The 21,257-nt window shown below is 44.0% G+C and overlaps 2 pseudogenes; both read left to right on the top strand.

Moving 5' to 3' along the window:
• Positions 1-1,075: 1,075 nt before the first annotated feature.
• Positions 1,076-4,229, top strand: LOC135239611 (uncharacterized; annotated as a pseudogene).
• Positions 4,230-9,487: 5,258 nt separating this feature from the next.
• On the top strand, positions 9,488-12,202 carry LOC135233071 (uncharacterized; annotated as a pseudogene).
• The last annotated feature ends 9,055 nt before the right edge of the window (positions 12,203-21,257 follow it).

Here is a 21,257-nt window from a genome sequence, read left to right as displayed (position 1 = left end):
CAGGAGGCACCGCCCTCCTGTAATAGCATATAGGACACTGCAGCGCTACTACTCATCAGTTGACATTCGCTTCTCGCAATCATCCGAACTGAGCTCACAGCCTCGACCTTGTATCTCACAAACACCCTTTGACTTAACTGTCCGCAGGAGGACATATCCTCGGATCGGCCTTCGCTGAATGTGAAAGGTTTCAGAGTTCAGTCAGTGCTATAAAGTTTACTAGCTTGCTGCCCTCACTCGCTAGCTCCCTTCTGTATCGGGCAGCCCACGCCTTAGATACACCTCCTTTCTTGCGCTAACCCCGAACAGGACTCCTAGCCAACCACGCTAGCCTGTTAGTGCTTAAAGCCAGCTGCCCACGCTGCCTTTATTCGCTTAGTCAGCCTGCTAGCTCCCCGCTACATGGCTCTTTCTAAGCCTGTCTCTCTCGAATTCTCCGAAGAGCTACGCTCGCAAGCCTGCCTGGCCGCTTGCGGTGCTCTCATCGCCGCCAAAGATACCCATCCTCTCTGTGTCATGTGCTTGGGTTTTCAACATGCCCAGGAGGCCCTTGACACTCCGGAGAGGTGCAGCCACTGCCTGGCTTTGCCCAGGAGGCTGCGGCGGCGGAGACTGAGAGTCGCTGCTACCCACGGCAACAACCTCGGTCAGGAGGACTCTGATAAAGAGGACGATAGCACTACGGCCCCTCGGCCCACGCAAGGCCTTCCGACCCTGAGCTGGGCTGACCAGTCTGACCCAGACATGTTGGGCCTTCCCCTCTCCCTCTCCGGTACCCCTGTACTGGAGGAAGACGCGCAGCACAACAACACGCCAGTTGCGTGTAGTGACTCAGGCGAGGAGGACGCCATTCCTTCCGCCCAGTTAGCATCAGCTGTGGGGACGGCTAACGCCCAACCCCACACTGTGCTTCTGGAGGTGTGCGAGCGGGCCGTCGTCCACCCGCACATCGAATGGCCAGCTCTCCAGAACCCCGCCGACGAGGAGTGGGATGTTTATGACAGGAAAATTCCTAGGCCCTCCCCCGAGCCCTCGGAAACAGCTTTTCCCAGTCCTTCCTGCCTGTGCTAAACACATGAGGCACCACTGGAAGGACCCCCTTGACTTCAAGCACGGCTTTTCCGGCCTAGAAGTCAAAGAAATGAATGCCCACGCCATGGGGGAACCCCCGGTTGTCGAACCCTCCATAACTCTACACCTGAACCCCACGCAGGGAGGTCTTTTGGCGCCACCAAAGCCCACCCTACCAAATAAGATGGACCGTTTCACAGCCTCCATTCACCAGGCTTCCTACAGGTCCTCAGCCCTCGCTATTCGAGCTCTCAATGTCTCCTCCCGGCCAAATTTCCCTGCGGTCCTCACCAGCAGGGGCACTCACGAGCCACATCGTAGCTTGGCAGGCTGCGTCAGCCCCAGAATGGGTCCTGAGCACAATAGCCAAAGGCTACAGACTCCAGTTCAGAGTGAAACCACCACGTTTCAACGGAGTCATTTACTCTCGAACCAAAGAGAGTACAGCTCATGTTTCAGAGGAGGAAATCTCTTCTCTCTTACAGAAATCTGTGTGGTTCTGCGAGATCAAGCCCAACACGGCTTTTATTCTCGCTACTTCCTGGTTCCAAAGAAGGATGGCTCCCTATGTCCGATCTTGGATCTCAGGGTGCCAAACAAACATTTGAGGCAATACAACTTCAAAATGTTAACGTACAGCACTCTTCTATGCTCAAGATGTCAGAACGATTAGTTCACATCAATCGATCTGAAAGATGCCTTTTTCCACGTAGGCATCTATCCTCCTCACACAAAATTTCTCCGCTTTGCCCACCGCGGTGTTTGCTACGAATCACAGTTCTACCCTTCGGCCTCTCCCTAAGCCCACGGGTGTTCTGTCTTTGTGTAGAGGCGGGTCTGGCTCCGTTGAGATAAACAGGAGTCAGAATTCTGACTTATATTGACGATTAGCTCATCATCGCCAATTCGAAAGTCAGAGTTGTGCAGGACACACAGCTAGTCCTGACACATCTGTCGTCTCTTGGTTCCAGAGTGAACCTCCCCAAGAGCAATTTCTCTCCATCCCAGAATGTAACGTTCTTTGGATTGGACCTAAATTCTGTGACAATGCGAACTTGGCTATCAGCAGACCGCATTTTATCACTCAGAATCTGTCTCTCTCAGTTCAAACCGGGCTTGAGAGTACAGTATCGCACATGCCTCGGGCTGCAAGGGCTGATGGCTTCAGCCTCTCAGGTCCTCCCGATAGGGCTATTAAGAATGAGGGGCTTTATGAAGTGGATTTCATCCCTCCACCTTAGCCCCGTGGGCGATCTCCATCGCCGCCTCTCGGTGACACGCGAGTGCTACCAAACTCTGCATCACTGGGAAAACACAGATTATTACACTCAGGGAACCCCTCTCGGGATCGTTCTCATGAGGAAAGTCGTGACAACAGACGCGTCCCTCTCTGGGTGGGGTGCCACTCATGAGGGACGTATTGTGAATGGGACATAGCCAATCCAGCTACGCTCAGCTCACATCAATTATCTGGAGCTACTAAGCATTTGGATAGCTCTCAGATATTTTCTCTCCCATCTAAGGGGATATCATGTGCTAATCTGCTGCGACAACCCGACTGCGGTTGCATATGTAAATCGGCAAGGTGGCACGCACTCCCTCCAGCTCCACTGTCTAGCCCACAGACTGCTGGTCTGGAGCAGCCGTCACTTTCTGTCGATACGTGCAACCCATGTTCCAGGCATTCTGAACACGTTGTCAAGGGGAAACCCACTTTATGGGGAATAGTGGCTGCATCCCCAGATTGTGGAAATGCTGTGGCAGAGATTCGCCCGTGCGGCTGTAGATCTCTTTGCCTTGCACGAAAACACCCACTGTCTTATGTATCTCTCGCTACGGGAATAGAACACGCCTCTCGGCGTGGATGCACTGGCCCATCCGTGGCCCGATGTGCTCCTTTATGCGTTTCCTCCCCTCGCTCTCATCTCTCCCACTCTAGCCAGAGTGAGAGAACAGCGCTTGACATTGATCCTGATAACACCCAGGTGGCCGAAATCACCGTGGCTGGCAGAGATTATCCCTCTCCTTTATGCACAGCCATGCGCACTCCCATTACACATGGACCTACTGTCTCAGGCGAACGGTGAAATACACCACCCCCGCCCGGAGCGAATAGCTCTTTGGGCTTGGCCCATGAGAGGTATAACCTTATTGTGTTAGGGGTCCCCTCTCGAGTTGCTGCTACCATTCAAGGTGCGAGAGCGCCCTCTACCAGGACACTTTATGAAAATAAATGGCAGGTATTTGAGGGATGGTGTGCCTCTCGTCAGTCAGTGCCTTACTAGTGCTCTGTTACTGACATGCTGTGATTTTTACAGGACCTTATGGATAAAGAGAAATCCTTTTCAACCATTAAGGTCTACCTGGCAGCTATTACTGCTTGTCATGTTGGTTTCAAAGACTATGCAGTGGGGCAACACCCCCTCATTTGCAAGTTTATGAAGGGGGCCCGCCGTTCTCTGCCTGTTGCTAAAAAGCACATCCCTTCTTGGGACTTATCACTGGTGCAGGAAGCTCTGTCTCTACGGCCATTCGAGCCTATAAATGAGATAGAGTTAAAATTGCTGTCTCTCAAGACAGCATTGCTGCTCTCTCTAGCTTCGGCTAAGCGAGTCAGTGACCTCCATACGCTCTCACTGCATCCCTCGTGCGCAATGTTCTCTCCTAATATGGATAGGGTTTCTCTTAAGCCCAATCCAGCCTTCATGCCTAAAAGCTTCCCAGCTTTCACGTGTGTGGTGTTGGAGCTTGCTGCTTTCTAACCACCGCCTTACCCCTCTCAAGAGGATCAAAGGCTGCATATGCTATGTCCTGTGCGTGCTCTCCACACATATATGACAAGGACCAAGGCTTTCAGAAAGAGCGACCAGCTCTTTGTCGCCTGGGGCCCGCCCTGCAAAGGAAAAGCCATTTCTAAGCAGCGGCTGTCTCATTGGCTTGTGGAAGCTATTGTTATGGCATATGACTCAAAGGAGATTGCACCCTCCTCGGGCCTGAGGGCTCATTCTACGAGGGGCATGGCTGCATCCTGGGCCCTATTCCATGGGGTCTACTTGCAGGAGATTTGTTCAGCTGCAGGCTGGGCTTCTCCACATACCTTTGCTAGGACGTCACCTGGTAGCCCACCCCACGCAGTTCTGGTGGTGAGCTCTGTGTGAAGCTCACGCATCTGCCCTCACCTGCTTTGTGTTTAGTACTTCCTTACATGGGATGTGCCAGACACGCCCTCCCCTCAAGGGGAGAGGCTGCCCTTGCTGACCTGACAATTTCTCAGCTGTAAGCATAGGGCAATCTGGGAGTTGTCCATATCTCCCCATAGGTGGATCTCGAAACGAGATGATGAAAGAGAACTTTAGGTTACAAACGTAACCCTGGTTCTCTGAAACATCGAGTGGAGAGATCCACCAAGACTGCCCTGCTTGCCGCGCATGAGAAGCGAATATGTTCGCTGATGAGTAGTAGCGCTGTAGTGTCCTATATGCTCTTACAGGAGGACGGTGCCTCCTGTAGCATTGGACGCGCTACTGTCTGTCAGAGCCAGACTTGGTGCAATTGGATGCTTCTGAGGAGTCATGACTTGATGTCATTCCCCATAGGTGGATCTCTCCACTCGATGTTTCAGAGAACCGGGGTTACGTTAGTAACCTAAAGTTTAGATACAAGGAATTCACATACACCAAGTGCAAATATAGGGAAAAAACATTTTAAAAACATAAAAAGTACATAAGACAGGGAATAATGATCTGATTGTCCTAATTTATCACTAAAGGCACGTACATTCGGCCTCTTTTAGTATCATATCCATCACTAGTTTCTTGAAGGACTTGATCGAGATAAGGCAATATAGCTTTAGTGTATCCTGACATTTATTCCACATATAAGGCGCAAATGCGCTAAAAGTGGTATTACCCAGATTTGTTCTAGTTCTGGGTGCCTCTAACGTAATCCAATCTTGAGATCTGGTACGATGCGATTTTGATGGACAGAAGCCTGGTCAGGTAGAGAGGAAGTTTGCCTAGCAAGGCTTTATAAATAAATAAAATGCTAAGTTGCTTCCTTCTATAATGAAGAGAATACCACCCTACTGAACTATATAAAGCACAATGATGTGTTCGGAAATGATGAAGCGTAATGAAGTGAAGCGTAATGTGGTATGATAAATTGCATCCAAGGGTCTTAAAGTACTGTTAGAGGCATGCCTGTACAGGACATCCCCATAATCAAATATGGGTAAGATTGTCGCCTGCACAATCCTCTTCTTGTTTTCCAATGAAAAACAGGATCTATTTCTGTAATGAAACCCGATTTTAGTTTTAATTTTTTTGGACAAGTTGGCCACATGAGTTTTAAAAGAGAAATCATGATCCAGCCAGATACCTAAATATTTGTAGTATTGAACTTGCTCAATTTGAGCACCAGTCAATGAAGATATGGAAGCATTTGGCATAGTTGTATTCCGTGTAGAAAAGATCATGTACTTAGTTTTTTCAGTATTCAAAATGAGTTTAAGACCAGAGCTTGCTGTATAACATTAAAAGCAGATTGTCAGTATGTAAGAGCCTGGGTGCCCGTTGGTGCTGAGGAGTAAAGCACTGAGTCATCTGCATAAAAATGAGCCTTACAATTTGCTATATTACTAGCAATATAATTTATATAGACAGTAAATAAAATTGGTACAAGTATGGATCCTTGGAGTACTCCTTTCTTCTAAAAATTGAGACTTCACATCCCCAACCATAATAGCTTGAGTTCTATTAGAAAGGTAATCCTGGAACCACGAACAGGCTAATGGAGTCCAATGTCCAATGAAGGACAACTTTTTTATTAAGATTGTATGGTCTACCGTATCAAAAGCTTCTGCTAGATCGATAAATAGGGCTGCACATTTTTGTTTATTATCCAATGCTGTTACTATATCATTTATAATCAATGAAGTTGCTGTAATGGTGCTATGACTAGGCCTGAAGCCAGATTGCTGTGAATTTAAAATATTGTTGAAAGTTAAAAAGCTGCATAGTTCTTGCTTAACAAGTGATTCTAAAATCTTAGCCAGGCAAGACAATTTTGAGATGGGCCGATAGCTGTTTACTGAACTGGCATCACCACCCTTGAATAATGGAAGAACATGAGCAGCTTTCCGTACACTGGGAATAGACCCAGTCGATAATGACAAATTAAAAATATTAGTTACCGAATGTGCAGTCACTGGGGCTGCGAGACGCAAAAGATTTGGCTCTAAGTGATACTCTCCAGTGGATTTATTCACATCTATGCGTTTCAATTCTGATAGGTCCTCTTTCACTGTAAATTCCCTAAATGTAAACAATGCTCTGGGTTTTGGAGAATTTGTGAATGACCTAGAGCTGAGGTCAGACATGTCTCCTGTAGAAGAAAAAAATCCAAAGGAAAGACACCACTTAGAGCGTACTTGTGTGGTCTATTTGTTAACATTAAATCAATCAAAGTCGATCGAGTTAAATCTTTAAAATTTGGTCGCGTAGGCTCTGATATAAGTTGCATCAAAATCAGGCCGTCGCAGACCTCCTTAAAATTGCTTGAGGACGGTGATAGCCAATCTGTGTTGAAATTATGGTACCAGACGGGTACAAGCGATTTTCCTGATTGGGTGTGCAGTTGCACCACAAAAAGTTGCACTATTACTAACCCTGACAAGGATGTTGAAAATGTCATTAGATGGTCCGAGTCCAATAGAAAATGTAACAGTGAACGAGGTGGAACCATTGTGATAGGGACTAAGACCAGGGGTACACCAATCCCTGACAGACCGGTCAACACGACTGGACTGAGGGATGGGCACACTGTGATGACGTGATGGGCATGTGGACATGAGAGCATGAGAATGGTAGATACTGTATACCAGGTTAGCAGAGAGGGCCAAAAAATAAATAAATAAATAAAGCGTGCCAGCTTTATTTAAATGGAGACCATCTCCCCCGAAAAGATGATCACGTTGCCAGAAAAGATTAAAATTGTCAATAAATTGCACACTGTGGGTGTCGTATGCAGACAAGAGCTAGGTGTTGAGGCTGAGCAGTCGACTGAAGCATCCCATTCTGCAACCGAGAGTGGGGGTTGGGCCAGAGATGTAAACAATGCCATGGGACTGTTTTAGGACATTAAAATGATGGACAAAGTCACGTTTTAACAGTTCAGGCTGCTGTTTTGGAGTGTCATTTGAACCAATGTGCAATATGATCCTATCAACCTCAGGGTAGGATTTTATAATATCTGGGACTTTTTCAGCGATGTCCTGCACAATAGCACCTGGGAAAAAGAGAGTATGGCTGCGTCCAAGTAGTCTTTTTTGCTTATGAAGGTTCCTAACTGAGTGAAATGACCTGGAAGTATCTAAGTGGCAGCCATGATAAGAGCCAGTCGAATTCTCTAAATGTAAGGAAAGGTGCTTCAATGCTTCCTTTCTTAACTCCTTTAGCATAGGGCACACTGGATTGTCCTTTCCGAAAGGAAAGGAGATAATGCCGTCCCACATTTCCTTGCGGCAGCAACATTTAAAGCGATGCACCATTCGGCCGTTCATGAAAACAAACAATCAGCATGGCTGAGTTGTGTGGTGGTTCTTAAGCTATTATATGCATAGGCTTATAATCAGATCATAATCAGCATATTAACCATAACACAGAAGTCTGTCTTTCAAGAAAAAGGGATATGAGACGTTTTCAGCCAGATGATGTTTTTAATTCAACATGTTTGAAACTTAAGAATGTTGACTCCATTTCACCAATCAAACGTAGCCAGTCACAGCACACAGAAGGATGATTGGGCGACAACAATGGCTGAAACAACGGCGGGTGATTCGTAGGAGGGAGAACACCCCTGGCCTCACGTTCAAACTGTTATACCACACGCCTTGTTTACGGCGTTGTCGCCCTTTTTAGTACAGTCTGGCTTGATTGACAATTCATTTATTCAGTAGGTGAGAGTATAAGCTTTCTAACGATGTATAACATGTCTAATTTTGCTTTTGGAATAGCGTTTTTTAGGTCAGCGTAACCGAAATTTTTCTTATCATCGCACTTATGCATTCACTCACGAAACGTGGTCAACTATTATTCGTAATTTCTTGGGAAATACTATTATTATTGAGGACTTCTGGGCATAGCTAAGCCGCATGTTTGCTGATAGACCTAGCTAACATCGTTTTCTGGAGCAAAACAGAAGCGGATTGAACTGTATTGTTGATTTACTGTCTCTGTCTCCATCTACTGAACACAGATAAGATTTCATCATTGCTATGTAAGTAGGCTATTATTGTTCAAAATACTTCGGTTATATACGTTATTTTTGAAATTGAGTGTGTTTAAATAGGTTACTGGTATGAATGTGGATATTTCACACTAATGTAAGCGTTAGTTAGTAGTGTAATAGTTTTTGTGAAGCATGCAACAGTCATGACGTGAGCGCTGGAACATTGCATAGCATACATAAAGTTTGTTTACGCTAAACCGGAAGTTCTGCACATATCCCGTGCAAGGCATCATGGGACTTTGGAATATTGTGGATAAGTGCATCATAAGGTACAATAATGGTGCGACAAAGCATTATGTTTTCCACATATAAAGTTTCTGTTTGAATTTGAGCAGGTTCCTCTTTGTTGTGATGATGAGTCTATTTTAATGGATAAATCCCCTGTAGCCTCATTGATATTTTTTGTCAACAAAGGGTTTACCCCAACAAACTGATGAGGTATACAGACTTAATAGAGTACAACAGAAAGCGAAAATCCTCCTCTTCTGACAAACCTCCTGTGTATTGTTTTATTTAAAGGGATATGATTTAGGCCATATTTGAATTTGCACATGGCTATTTTATATTTTGTTTATTTATATTGGACAAGCATTTACAATTTTATATTTTGGACATTTGGATTTTTACGTTCATCTTGCTCTGCTTATTTCAACATTAAATCAGATTATATGAAGTAACTCAGTACTTGAGTAGTCTTTTCACAAGATACTTTCTTACTCTTACTCAAGTAATTATTTGGATGACTACTTTTACTTCTACTTGAGTCATTATTATTTTAAAGTAACAATACTTTTACTTGAGTACAGTTTTTGGCTAATCTACCCACCTCTGGTAGTTTCACCACGTCAATAACATCCGCCGTCACATAATTACGTAGTCTAGCGTAAGTGCAGTCGGATTCTCTTAGCACAGCGTTGTCTTTTCCTAACTCCTTATGAATTCTCCTTCACATCTTTTCTTGACCTCATGACGTTTTCCATCGAGGTCAAGGAAAAGTGGTTAGGAAAAGATATAGGGCATAATTTTTTAGACTATTCGGAGGCAGCCCAAGAGCTCCATTGACTCTCACATTTCTGACTATCAAGTCACCAATAATGAGTATCGAAGGAGGAGGGGTCGGCTCCGGCTGATGGAGGCGGCGGGAGAGGACAGTAGCTCCACGGGCCACTGGCGGCCTAGTAGGGTGGCGTTGGGATGGAGCCTGACGCTGAGTCTCCCGTCTCTGGACATCAGCCGCTCCTGGAATGGTGGATAAGTGAGAGGGACCAGGCTGCAGATCTTGGTGAAAAGGGGAGGAAGGTTTAACCAATCCAGGGGTTTGGAGCACAGGGTGTTGAGCAGGCGATGGATTTGGGTTTAGCTCTCATCCTCGGCCAGGGATCCTCCACCGGGGTTGATAGGATGTTGTTGGCGTTAGCGCCGGACCACAGGATGGTGGTGTTTTCAGCTACCCGGGACGCCGCAACCAGCAGGAGGGAATCAAAGTGTTCCTCGCCTTTTTTTATTTGATGGAGCGTTGATATCCTTCCTTCAACCTTCAAGTTCAGCGATCTTTTGGCAGAGGCTGGCAACAGCCGAAACAGTCAGGAGGGGAGGTGAGTGGAGCTATGATGTTGTCGGTGGCAAGGTTGAACTGAGATCAGGGACCTGATCAGCTGTAACCAGGAAAGGGGAGGAGGGGAGGCAAATCCCATAAAGAGCAAAGACGGACACTTACAGGCCCGGGCTTGGAAAGAGCCCGCTGAGATTTAGTAGCAGCGGTCTTTTAGCCCCAGCAACCATGGAAGACAAGCAGGTCATGGGACAGCACTTCCCGACGCGGGGGGCTGGTTAGCCTGGCTCTCAGCTAGCTGGCAGCTAGCAGTAGCTGGGTGTTGTCTTTAGCCCAGTTAGACGGTTTCAATTGCCTAATAGCAATGATATCAGAACTTCAGCAAATCGATCCACTTCTAGCTGACAGTGTGATAATGAGGTTTCAATAATAATTGCCTGTTGTATGCTCTGGCCCGCTTCCAGTTCGTAGGCGCGACGAGGTCTACAATAGACTATCGTCGCTAAATCACTGGCTGTCGGAGTGGTGCTCATCTAGTGACATAGGGTTTATTAATAATTGGCCTAATGTCTGGGGAAGGCCTGGCCTACTGAAGAGAGACGGACTCCACCAGAGCTGGAGAGGTTCTCATGTCCTATCAAATAATATAGCTGCTAGCCTTAGTAAGGCCAGATCCTGACACTCCATCAGGGCGCCAGCCAGGCTGCAGGCATCTAACCCTAGGTGTTTGCCTGCTCGTTTCTCTATACCTGTGTCCCAGACATATGGCCCTACGCCTTTGTCTACAAGGTGTGTTTCAGAGCTAGCCAACAGAAATATTATTTATCCAAAAGCCTTGAACTAGAAACTAGTATCTGCGATATTGAGACTGTGTCTGCTCCACGCATCTATGCCAAACGAAAAGCTAACTGTGGTATTGATGTGGACAACATCAATGTCATAAAAACACGTCACGTTGCTACTAACTATTGTGAATCATTCTTAAAAATTGGACTATTAAATGTTAGATCACTCGCTCCAAAAGCAGATCTTGTAACCTAATTGATAACAGACCATAAGTACTCAGGTGTCACGTCCATCAGGCAGAGGGGGAGGTGTTGCAGCTATTTATCAGTCCATATTGAGTTTAGCGCCTAAGCGTGGATATACATTCTCCTCTTTTGAAGTCCTTATTATGAACTGTGTACAGCCTGATCTAGCTAAAATAAGTGATAGCAGCCAGTCCTTTTTTCTTGTGTCTGTTTACAGGCCACCTGGGCCTTATTCTGATTTTTTGTCACACCTTGCAATTTCGGCAGATATGGTCATAATCGTTGGTGATTTCAACATAAATGTGGATAAAAAAGTTTACCCCCTAGGAACAGTTTTTGCCCCTATTATTGACTCTGTTGATTTTGTACAGAATATTTGCGAGCCTACGTACCATGGCCATTCCTTAGATTTAATTCTGTCCCATGGTATTAGTGTGGTAAATCTTACCGTCGCACCTCATAACTCTATACTATCCGATCATTTCCTCATTACATTTAATATTAAGGCATCGGTCCACCTGTATTAGAACCTAGACATTACTACAGCCGATCAGTAAACCCTGAGGTCATTCCAAAGTTTATAAATATGCTTCCGGAGTTATTCCTCTCCAGTGAAGAAAAGGCTGACGAAAAGGCTGATGAAGCTGCACTGGACCAACCAGTTAACCCTTACTCTCAGAAACACTCTTGGTGTTGGTGCCCCTCTTAAAAGAAGAAACCTTAGTTGGAAAAACCACACTCTATGGTACAACGACACCACCCGGGCCCTGAAGCAGTCTACTAGAAAATTGGAGCGAAAATGGCAGTCAACAAAGCTAGAAGTATTTCATCTTGCATGGAAAAACAGCCTTCTTCAGTATAAGCAAGTTCTTGCTTCTGCAAGATCTGCCTTTTTTTCAAAACTAATTTAACAAAACAGACATAACCCAAAATTTCTATTTAGTACTGTGGAAAAATTAACTAAAAAACAATCATCAGAGTTTTCAACTTATCCTTCCAATCTTAGCAGCAATGACTTTATGAACTTTTTCAATCAGAAAATTGAGGCTATTAGAGACCAGGGGCCGTATGTATCAAACATCTTAATAATTACACTTAAGAATCTCATAAGAGCTTACTTTGGAGTGAAATCATTCTTTGCTTAAAGTGGTCGGTAAAACATAGTTATCAAGCAGCTTACACTTGTCCATATGTCCATGGAGACATTCTCAAGAGTAACGCTTAAGTGTGTTTTTGCGACAATCACAGGTGCTGCAAATAAAAGGATTAAGATGATGTCATCAATTGCCGAAATTGCTAAGAGAGAAGAACCAATCAGCTTTTGGGAAATGTGTTCAACAGAAGTTTTCAATAAAGTTAAACACACCCTCATTATGAAAGCTCCCTTGTTGTCTAATGTTAGTCAAATGGATGTGAAAAGAAAGCCGAATTGGACTGTGGAAGAAACGGTGATGTTGGTAGAGGAGGTGGAGGCAAAGAAGGAAATAATTAAGGGAAAATTTAGCCCCACACTTACAAGTCAGTTATCTGAGCTAGTTATCTAAAACAGTTATCTGAGCTAGTTATGTCCTCAAAACCGACTACCTGTCTGCTCGATCCCATGCCTTCAAATTGGGTTAAAGAACTCTTTCCTGTAGTACGCCAGCACATACTAAAAATAATTAACACATCCCTAGCAACAGGATATGTACTTGAGTCACTAAAAGTGGCAGTTATTAAGCCATTATTGAAGAAACCAAACCTCAAACCTGATAAAATTGAAAATTAGACCTATTTCAAACATTCAATTTTTATCAAAATTATTTGAGAAAACTGTTGCTAAGCAACTTAGCGCATACCTTAGCTCAAACGGTGTCCTTGAAATATTCCAATCCAGGTTTAGACCCCACCACAGCACAGAAACCGCACTTATCAAGGTTACTAATGATCTCGACCTGAGTGCAGCTTTTGACACAATTGATCATGGAATTCTATTGGACAGACTACAGGCCTGTGTTGGACTTCATGGACAGGCATGCGCATGGTTTGGATCGTACCTATGTGACAGGAAACTGTTTGTTATATTAAAAGAAGAAGAGTTCAGCTTCTCAAAACTGAAATACAATATTCCAGAAGGATCCGTAATAGGACCAGTACGTTTCTCACTATTTATGCTACCACTTGGAAATATTATATGGCCACATGGCATAGAGTTCCACTGTTATGTGGGCGATACACAGATTTATATTTCAATGAAACCTGGCGAAGCACTGCCGTTTTCATGGTAAGAGGTCTGTATTGTAGATATCAAGGTTTGGATGCTTTCTAATTTTCTGCTCCTGAATTCGGATGAGACCTAAATGTTGGTTTTAGGTCTCAAAATATTAAGGGAGAAAATGTCTACTCTCACCTTAAATTGTGATGTTGTTTGGCTGAACCTAATATGGTTGTTAAAGACCATGGTGTCACCACTGATCCTGATCTATGCTTGACACGCATATAAAAAACATATCCAGAATTGCCTTCTTTCAGTTAGGCAACATCGCTAAAATCAGGCATTTCCTATCAGTTGGGGACACAGAAAAATTGATCCATGCTTTTGTTACATCTAGGCTAAATTACTGTAATGCCCTGCTATCTGGCTGACCTAATAACTTGTTAAAGAGTCTCCAGCTTGTGCAGAAAGCAGCTGCTGGTATCTTGACCAGAACTAAGAAGTGTGAGCACATTACTCCAGCGCTAGCATCGCTTCACTGGCTACATTACATTACATTACAGGCATTTGGCAGACGCTCTTATCCAGAGCGACGTAGAAAAAAGTGTATAACCATAACCAGGAACAAGTGTGTCAAAAACCCTAGAGAGAAGTACCATTCCAAGTGCAGGGAACAACCGCATAGTTCAACTTGGACCCTGTAGGTTAAACTGATTAACACTAACACAAACAAGAACAGCAACAACGCAGTCTATACAAAAATGCAAGAAGTAGTTAAGATGAGTGCATTAACTAAGTCACCTACAAAACAGCTACCTAGTTACAACCTTAAGCTTACAGTCAATTTAGAGATTACAGGGAGGTAGGGAGGGATGGGGAGAGGTGCAGCCTGAAGAGGTGAGTCTTCAGTTGTCGCTTGAAGTGGGTCAGGGTCTCAGCTGTTCTGACCTCCACGGGGAGGTCATTCCACCATTGTGGGGCCAGAACAGACAGGAGACGTGATCGGGAAGCGCAGGTGTGAAGAGGGGGAGGTGCTAGGCGTCCTGAGGTAGCAGAACGGAGGGGTTTGGCTGGCATGTAGGATTTGAAGATCTTGTGGAGGTATGCTGGGGAGGTTGAAGACCAGACGAGCTGCAGCATTCTGAATGAGTTGCAGGGGTCTGATGGCAGATGCCGGTAGTCCACCCAGAAGAGAGTTTCAGTAGTCCAGACGGGATAGTACCATTGCTTGGACCAGGAGCTGGGTTGAGTGGGTGGTGAGAAACGGGCGGATTCTCCGGATGTTATACAGGAAAAATCTGCACACCCGGCTTACCACTGCGATGTTCTTGGAGAAGGACAACCTGTTGCCCATCACCACGCCGAGATTCTTGGCACAGGGTGATGATGTCACTAAGGTGTCCCCTAGGGAAATGGAAAAATCAAGGAGGGGAGAGGTTAGAGCAGGAATAAAGATTAGCTCCGTCTTTCCCGGGTTGAGCTTCAGGTGGTGATTGTCCATCCAGCTCTGGATGTCCCTCAGGCAAGCGGAGATGCGGGCTACCCATTAAGTATAGGATAGATTTCAAGGTTTTGCTCCTGACTTTTAAAGCTCTGCATGGGCGTGCACCAGTGTACATAACCAACCTACTCCTACTTTATAAGCCCACAAGGTCGCTCCGTTCTCAAGACGCAGGATACTTGGTAATCCCGAGAATTTCCAAAAACCTAAAAGGTGGTAGAACTTTCTCCTACAGAGCCCCACTACTGTGGAACCAGCTTCCAAAATTTATAAAGTTCCCTTAACGATGCCTTTAACTCTTTGCGCTGGTGGATTGAGCCCTACTACCTCCATCATCAGTGTTTAATCTTAATCATGTACAAACAACATTTGAACCTGACTGTCAGAGTTCTGTAGGAAAAAGTATGGTCTTGTCTCTGACTGGGATGATTATTAATACACCGTCTGTCTGTTATGGCTCCAGGATCAGTCCTGGTCATTCCATTTCTTTATGAATCTGTGCCACCCAACAACCTGGGATACACCAGGGCACATCAATGCCAAACTGGTCTGTGGCATTGTCATACAGAGTCTCTGGGGCTGCGTAAGCATTTTCAGACTGGTCCATGATTTCTGTCTGCCTATCTGTGTGATCTGCTGTTGCTGAAAGCGTCTTCCTTTGTAAAACTGTTATGAAGGTAGGGTGTCTGGATGTGTGTGTGTGTGTGTGTGTGTGTGGAGGGGGGGGGGGGGGGGGATGATGTGGCCTGTTCTATTCTGTCTTGTGGAATTTTGTCAACAGGACCAGATCCGTATTTTCATTAAGAAAGGTTGACAGTTCAGGTTCAGGTTTTTCAATGTCAGCCTTGTGTCTGCACCATAAAACAACCTATCTATCTGCTTAAAAGCAAGTTCCAGCTTAGCCCGGTCTTTCCAAAGAAAAAATCAACTGTTGCTTGTTTCTTTGTCACCTATTTTCCCTGATTCAATTCAAGGACCACAAAATACTCCGCCACATGTTTCCAAGTAGACTGGTGCATTTTTAAAATGATGTGTTGTTCCCTACCCGTAGCATCAAGCATTGCGCAATACTCCCAGTTTTTTCATGTAGATTCCACCAAATCACAGAAAATCCACTGAGGGGTCAGTCTTCTGCATCGCTGGAGATGTTTTTGTGAAGTTGTGCACAAACGTTGTCTCTGAATTTCATCCATATTGGGTATATCGTACCCCCAGTGAATAAAGAGTTTCGCCCTTGAGGGTTTTGAACAATTTCACCAAACAGGTTACTGGGTCAAAATTGTATTTGCCCCACCAACAGTCTGAAAGTTTCCATTGTTCTTCCAGTGTTTCGACAGGCACATTTAGAATTATTTATTGAAACTGTATCAGCTTTTTTGGAGCAGGCAGGCAATGATAATGGGACGCCATTTGTGAGTATAGTCACAAACTTGAGTCCAAGCAGCAAAAACCACCATCCAAATGTATAAGAAGGAAAATGATAGGCATCCAGGGGATTTTCTCCCTTTTATTTATTTATTAGTATGCAACTTCTTGGTTTTCTGGACCTAGTTAAAGAAAGCTGGGATGAATGTCCAAACAACAGAACAAAGTGGTCCAGTATGTCCTCAGCTTGCAGGGAAAACTCTTCACATTGTGGAAGTTATGGGAGAATCTGCTAGAGGCGCAGGAACAGCAACAGCGCATGTACAATAGGGACTGAACTGAGGCAATTCGCATTTTGAGATACTCATATTACTTGCTTCTTCCAGGTCAAAATTGCTGGCCAAGTGGTGAGGGCTCTTTGTGGTTACATGGCAGGCTGTTCACCATGTAGTCATGTGACCTGACAGGGGCAGCACAAAGCAGATATACCACCTCAACCTCCTAAAAGCATGAAAAGAGGTGGTCCCCATCTCACTGATTATCCCGGTGATCAAGAGAGATGATTTAGTCCTTTGGTCCTTTGTGATGACAATCTCTTGCCAGGCCAGAGAGCAGATGTTGCCCAGTTGCAAAAGCACTTTACAAATGTGTTCTTCCCCTGCCGGGGCAGACAAATCTTGTTCACCACCGTAATGGAATCGGGAGTCTCCAAGAGTGCCACTGTATTATCGGCCCTATTGATTGCCAGGGTACAGTGTAGGTTGAATTACATGCTGTGTTGGAGATGAGAGTAATAGAAGAATCTAACGTGCACGGAGAAGCCCCATTGTGCTGGTGTGTAAGAAGGATGGGTCTGGACACTTCTGTGTTGATTATTGCAAGGTGAGTGATGTCTCATGATTTCACACTTATCCTATGCCTCGGGTCGACAACCTCCTTTTTTCACAACACTGGATTTGACCAAAGGCTACTGGCAGTATGTACGGTTTCCACATTTCGGGTTGTTTGGAGCCCCCACTAAGTTTCTGTGGCTCATGGACAGGATGCATATTTGAATGAAGTCGTCACTCATAGTGAAACCTGGGACCAGCATGTGGAGCAGGTAGGGACCGTACTCGAGTCCCTGAGATGTGTGGGGCTCACAGCCAACCCAAAGAAGTTCACAGTTGGTCCGAGGGAGGTTTGGTATCTGGGGTACCACTTGGGTGGTGGGCAGGTGCGTCCACAGTTGGATAATATGGCAGCAATTGCGGCCTGCCCACGGCCCAAGACAAAAAAAGAGGTGAGACAGTTATTGGACTGTCACCTTTAATTTGTTCTGTCATAAGAACTGTCAGTTCTTATATCCATATTGGACAGTTGGCTGCTCAGTTGTTTCTGGGCTGGCCGTATGTCTTTTGCATCATTAGTTCATGCACAAGAAAGATATCAAAAGTCCTACAGTTCATTCTAGAAGTGGAATTTTCATTTGGAGTCTGGAGCTGCAGTCTCTTAACATGAAGACCAATTTAGTTTCACTGCCATTAAAGCAGGTCACCATGAGACCAAAAAATCTTAATCAGCTCAGAGACATAGCCAAAACACTGGGTGCTTCAAAATCAACAAAATACATTAGTAGGAAGCATGAACAGACTGGAAACAGCAAACAACCAGGTAGACCACAAAAGACCACTGTAGTGGATGACAGAAGAATGCTTTCAGTTGTGAAGAAAAACCCATTTTCAACTGTTGAACAGATCAAGAACACTCTCCAGAATGTAGACATAGATGTGTCAAAGACTACCATAACGAGACAACTACACCAGCATAGCCTCTGTGGGTTCACCACTGGTGCAAACCACTGGTAAGCCACAAGAACAGAACAGCCATGTTAGAGTTTGCTAAAAAGTACATTGAAAAACTATAAAGTTTAGGAACAAAATCTTGTGGACAGATGAGATAAGTATTGACCTGTATCAAAGTGATGGAAAGAGATGTAGAGAAATAAATTACCTGCTCATGATGCAAAGCATACCATCTCATCTGTGAAACATGGTGGAGGTAGTGTTATGACCTGGGCGTGTAAGACTGCCACTGGAACTGGCAGCCTGCCACTGGAACTCACTTGTCTTTATTAATGATGTGACTGTTATAGCAGCAGTGGAGTGAATTCTGAAGTGTACAGAAACATTTGCAATGTTTCAATGAAATGCCTCAAACCACATTGGATGGTGCTTCAGTGGAATGTTCTTGTCTGGCCAAGTCAATCACCTAATATGAATCCAACAAAATATGTATAACTCACTGAAGACAAGACTGAAGGCAAAACACCCAAAATAAACAGGAACTGAAAATTGCTGCAGTCCAGGCCATCACCAGATACCCAGCTCCTGGTGATGTCTATGGATCACAGATTTCAGGAAGCTATCGAATTTACAGGATTTGCAACCAATTACTAAAGGACAATTTTATTTCAGATTATGTTAATCTGTCCCATTACTTTAGCTCCCCTAAAATGGGGGGACTATGAGGGCCGTAATGACTATTATTCCAACACAGATTACCTAATATTCATGTGAATACCCTGAAGCCGATGGTCTGTACTTTAACCTCATATTCATTATTTCATGTCAAGTCCAATGGGCTGGAGTACAGAGCCAAAACAACAAAAACTGTGTCATTGTCCAAATACATACGGACTGCACTATATATCCCTGCTTAAAAAACATTTAGTTTTTGTAAGAGGATTTATCATTGGTATATAAGATCATGTTTCCAACACTAACCCAAACACCGAGAATGTTTCTTACTTTGAGCTAAACTGACTTCCAGCAGATGAAATCTTCAATACATTATTTTTCTTTTAGGTGTACTTTGTCATTCCACCACTAGGTGGTAGTGTTTTCAAAGCAAAGCTGGAAAACAATGACAAAACACTGAGAGTAAATTTATGCTCAAAAATTCAACAATACTTACATACTGGTGTCTAAGCATGTAATGTATCATTAGTTGTTTAATTGTTATTTGATGCTGTTTGATATATTAGTATATGGCAGGCAAATATTTTTTTAATAGTCTTTCATTAATTTGCATGTATGAGGGGTCCCATAACAAATCTTTATCATTAAAATGGTACAGTGCTATTGTCATTACAGTGCTTTTCAACACACACTACTTTTCTTAATGGTACTGTACATTGATTTATTTCATACACATACATCAAAGCAGGCCAGAATTACTACTACATGCTACTACAAATAATAGACCTTTTAAAGGGAGGGCTAAGCAGCTAAATCACATTAATTTATTTCTCAGTGAAACATGCATAACATCAGCCCAAAAATGAAGTTATACCATCATCAAACAACATAGCTCTATTACACTGCAGTGACAATTAAATATGAACAAGAATTTAAGGAATTAAGGCTTTGTAATCTTGAAAGAAAAGGCGCTATCCATGCAGTGAAATGCATCATAAAATCATTATGTCAAGTTGTTACCTCCTTTTTAAAAACATACAATTCAAATTAGATGTGCTGGAATTTGAATTTCTCAGATTTTTCAGCACTGTCAGATTTTACTGTCAATTAAAACATAGTTTTATAATATGTATATGTATAATATATATTATAATATAATTAGGGTGAGTTGCCCATTCAGCCCATTTCCATGTTTGTACTTGACTAACAGACAAATACCTCTTAATTTCACTAAAAAATCAGCTCTCACAAAGGTAAATATTGGACTGCGATCTTCTAAAGGTACCCTCCACAACAAGGTTTTCGCACAACTTTTAAAATGCTCACAGTGAGATCTTGAAAATGAAGATCTTTACAGCAGCTGGTTCTGTAAAATGGTAAATTACCAAAAAGCTTATTGTGTGTATTTTTGTCTCATATTCATCTTTTGATCTCAAAATAAATAACACATTTCACTCTACTAGTGCAGTGGGTAGCACTGTTGCCTCACAGCAAGAAGGTCGTGGGTTCAAATCTCAGCGTGGGGCCTTTCTGTGTGGAGTTTGCATGTTCTCCCCGTGTCCGTGTGGGTTTCCTCCTGGTACTCCGGTTTCCTCTCACAATCCAAAGACATGCAGGTAAGGCTAATTGGACACTCAAAATTGCCCATAGGTATGAGTGTCTGAATGAATGGTGTGTGTGCCCTGTGATAGATTGGCATGAATGTAGAAACGTGGCGTTTGCTGATAAGAAGGTTTTGTACGGTAGCCAAGTGAAGAAATATAGTTAGTAGAAATGCACAGTGGTGAACAGGTGTAACTTTTTAATAAAAGGAATACATTTGCCGTCATGAAATGCATATGGGTGGCCGTGAGTGAGTTTTGGTAAAGCAAATATAAGCGCAAGAAAACGTTAGTGTAAAAGAGGAAATTATCTGCCTGAGGGCGAGGCAGGATTCAATTCTTCAACCGGAGGTTTACCAGTCTGTGACTTTGTTAGTGCAGCACCATGACATAGCTATGCAATGCGTGAAATATCATTAGCAAACCTGTCCGTGGTTTTAAAGAAGAATACAGGCCAGTAAGCACAGAAGAGCTCACGTTGAATCCATATGGCTTTGCAATATTGTAGCCAGTTAATAACTGAACGTGCAGACGGTACGTCATAATGCAGTGTATACGTTCGGTGAACGGTGGGTAGATATGGTGCAAAAGCAATAATTGAGAAGTAATAGACAATTATTAGTGAGGGTAAAAGCAGGTTAACGAAACGTGTTCCTAGCTGGGCTTGAACCTAGAACCCCATGTTCCCAAGACTGTAACCTTGCCCACTAGGCCACAGGCAGACTAACTGTTTAAACTGGAAATGTTTCAGATTAAAAAGGTATGGGTATTTTGTGTGTGAATGCGAGTTTTTCATTGGGTCGTGTAGGTGAAGATTTAGCTGGTGTCGGTAAAATGTCCAATGGGGAGACATGTTGTTAGTGGGATAGGTGGCAGATAGAATGAGAAGAAGAAGAAGAAGAAGAAGGAGAAAAAGCAAAATCCCCTTAGTTTGGGGCTTTATTGTGTGGACATGTGAAGTTGTTTATGAAATCTGTCTGTTGAAATAGGGTCAGAATGTACAGAATTTAATGTTTTTAAGGGCTGAGTGTCTGTGGCTGTTGTGGTTATTTCTGTGGGGAACCCTGAAAAGTGCCAAACTCTCTGTGCTGTATAGGTATGGGGCATGCCCCCGCCAAGGCGTAACTTGGCGGGATGGCATACCTGCCATCCCAATAAAGAAGCATCAGTATGTTATAGATGGAAGAGATTGTTCA

Source organism: Anguilla rostrata, chromosome 1 (assembly GCF_018555375.3).
Source record: "Anguilla rostrata isolate EN2019 chromosome 1, ASM1855537v3, whole genome shotgun sequence".
Lineage (NCBI taxonomy): Eukaryota > Metazoa > Chordata > Actinopteri > Anguilliformes > Anguillidae > Anguilla > Anguilla rostrata.
This window is presented reverse-complemented; position numbering and strand designations above follow the sequence as displayed.